We start from the raw sequence: 3,593 nt of genomic DNA, 5'->3' as shown, positions 1-3,593 counted from the left end.
CCTCAGTCCTGCAGTCACAACAGAAACATCAACTCAACCACCTGATTGGTCAATCAAATAAAACCTGCCTCTGATTGGACAGTTCTGCAGATTATGTTCAATTTATATTAATTTTGGTGATAAAAGTTTTTTTTTAATAATCTGAGACTTCTTTCTTGACTTGTTTCACTGATGAATAAAAGCCAATGGATTTATGATTTAATATTGAAACTGAAACATTAGTTACTATAAACTATGAGCTTTATCGTTTCTATATTTCTGTATTAATTTGAATTGTTCGTGATTTACTCATAGGTAGAATTATTATTATTATTATTATTATTATTATTCTTGAGTAGATTTCATAATATTACAATCTATACTTCCTACAATCCTACTATGCTACTGTTACATTTTAATATAGTTACATTTATTATTATATTTGACATTCATATATGACATCTTATATATACTGAATATTGTTTTTTTCATTTCATTTTTTATGTGAAGAATGAGTGAAATAAAAACATTTAATTTAAAATGAAACAGTAAACTAACAATGTTGTGCAACAAAAATAACTTAGTGTTTCTACAGAATTGGTAAGATGAATATTAATATTTTAACCGAACACAGCTTTATTAACTTTTATTATCATACTCATGTGATTCAAATAAATAAAAAATACTCACCTATCTGTTTGTTGTTAATTCACCACTGATGGAAAAAAATGATCTTCCTCTTCTCAGTTCATTCTCCTTCAAAATGTTTCTCGATCTAAAGATATTTACTTGGATTTATTTCTTCTGTATCTTAGTTGTTTGTTCCTCAACGTTTCTCCAGAAAAATCACATTTCCCTCCACAAATCTCTACTTTTCTCTCCGTCTCTCTGTGATATAAACACCGTATATATACAGTGATTCTTCTTTTCTTTTCAAGTCTCTCCGTCCTCCGACTCCTCCCTCCGACCGAACCAGTGTGATTGGATGAAGATGGATGAACGTGTGTGTTCAGCTTCTTCCCTCCTTTTTCTTCTTTCATTCTTTTGTCTCCAGTCCCACAGAAGGTGATGACGATGATGATGATGATGATGATGATGATGGTGATGATGATGATGGTGTGAACAACAACATGAGGTCAGGTCCTGGATCAGCCACAGATCAATGGCAGAGGGAGGAAGAAGAGGGAAATATTAAAGAGCAACACACAGTGACAAATATGATGAATGTGGAAACATCAGCACATCGGATTTGCTACGATCTTATTTCTCATTCGCTCCTCGGACAAACTGACCGCTGCACTTTCCCATGTGTGAAATACAGTGATGGAGGAAGTACTCAGCTCCTGAAAGTACCAGTGTCCCAGTGTGAAAATACGTCGTTACAAGTATTTTACTGTTGGAGGCTCAGCCGTTCCCAACCTGAGATGATTAATGAGAGAGGAAAAAAGTTCTGCTGAATCTAAATCAGTTTTCAGTTTTTAGACTTTTTCATCCGTGAAATATTCAGTTTCACCTATAAAGAGTTACTGAATGAAGCTTTTTCAGAAGGTTAGAGGGGAAAATGTTTTTTTAGTGGAACAGAAATCGACTCAAACACCTGAAACATGACGAGGAGACAAATACACTGATGCAGCCAAACACCTCATGGTTTCATCTTCAACAATATGTTGTATTTTATATGGTTTTTCTTGATGTAAAATATCAATCTGAAAAGCAGCAAGTAACTAAAAGTATCAAATATAAGTAGTAAACAGTAAAAAGTACTTTATTTTCCCCTGTAACGCTGTGGAGTAGAAGTATAAGTAGCACAAAGTACAAAGTAAAATACAAGTACTTCAAAACTGTACTTGAGTAAATGTACTTAGTTACAGTCGACCACTGGTAAAATGCTGTGACACCAACATGTTGCATTTAATGTCTCACAATTTAAAAACAAAAAAACATTCGATTGGAAAAAAACCCACAAATTTAATCGATAAGAAAATGAAAGAAACGTTTTTTCTCAACTCAAAGCTCGAGGATGAAAATATATAAATAAATAAATGAATAAAACAGCTGTCCTTGGTGTGTCCGTCAGCCCCTGTGTCCCCTGGGAAACAGCTTCCCTCTGGGAGGAGGGTTCCCCCCCCGAGGGTCAGATTGAATCAGGGTGACAGTAGGGCACCTGGCCTGCCGCCACACACACTGATTAAACAGATACAACAGAACAACACAAGGTTAAATCAATTATAAAAAAAACACCCAAATGTCTGTGCGCCTTCATCAAGTTTCCACGTCACAACTTCAACAGATTTTAACTGGAAAAAAGAAGAAAACTGCATGAAAGTAAAATAAAAGCAGGAATCTCAGCAGCAGCAGCAGCCGAACAAAATCTGAGAATCCAAAATGAAAATTAAAAATTCTATGGACATAATAGTGGAAATAGATGAAGATATTTGGCTTCTTTTCTCATGAATTTGTTGAATTTGTTTCTTTGTGTTGTTTTTGTCTTGTCGCATTATTTCACGTTAAACACAGAAGTGAAGTTTTCTGCAGCGTTACCATGGCGCCGAGTTTCTTCTGCTGCTGTTTGACTTTGTTGTTTTTTTGGTGTTGAACAAACAGTGTGACCTGGTTCAGTGAGTTTAGAGAAGAATACCTAGCCAAGAATACAGGACCAGGACACACACACACACACACACACACACACACACACACACACACACACACACACACTCTCAGGACAGCGAGGAGGTGGTGCTGCTGCTGCGTTTCAAATACGACCCCTCTGAGAGGTTCTGGTAAGTAAGTGTGTCAACGAACGGCGTTGATCACACACACACACACACACACACACACACACACACACACACACACACACACACACACTGAGTGTTATCGTCTGATATTCTAATTAGTACGACATCAAAACAGGAAAGAGGTCCACCAGCTCCCAGCAGACACACAGTCTGTCCAACAGCCCTACCTTCACTGTGTGTGTGTGTGTCTGTGTGTGTGTGTGTGTGTGTGTGTGTGTGTGTGTGTGTGTACCTCGTATCAACAATATAAGAAACTTTTCAGGTTATTTCAGCTCCAGGGAGGAAAAACTGTGAAGTCGTTGTTTCTTCCAGATTCACGTCTCTCTTTTCTGACGGGAGATTTTTTAAATTTTTCTTCAGCTGATCATGTTTACACAAAGTGTTCAGGAATTATCAATCAATCAATCAATCAATCAAATCAACAAAAACATCTCGTCCCGTCAGACTCCATCACTAGAGAACAAGTGAACTCCCATCCTCAGCTCCCTCCACTCAGACGTGTCCTGGAGCTTCAGGCCACCGTGGAGCTTAAAGGTGAAGAGTCACCCCTGTCTCAGGTCTGTGAAGGACAAAAAAAAATCAAAAGTGAAAACATTTTGGTAATGAAAAATGTAATTTTTGTATTTATACATTTATTCATTTGAAGGTTTATTAATGTTATTCCACATTTATTTATTAGTTTATTTCTGTCTGTATGTTAATTGGGTAGGTGGTCCGAGACCAGTCTAAAGCCGGAGTGGTTATAGTGATGTGAGGGTCCTTCGTACCTGTCGACCTATAGATACATATATATATATATATATATATATATATATA

Source organism: Seriola lalandi, unplaced genomic scaffold (assembly GCF_002814215.2).
Source record: "Seriola lalandi dorsalis isolate HSWRI2012SDOR001 ecotype SW California unplaced genomic scaffold, Sedor1 jcf7180002053943, whole genome shotgun sequence".
NCBI lineage: Eukaryota > Metazoa > Chordata > Actinopteri > Carangiformes > Carangidae > Seriola > Seriola lalandi.
This window is presented reverse-complemented; position numbering follows the sequence as displayed.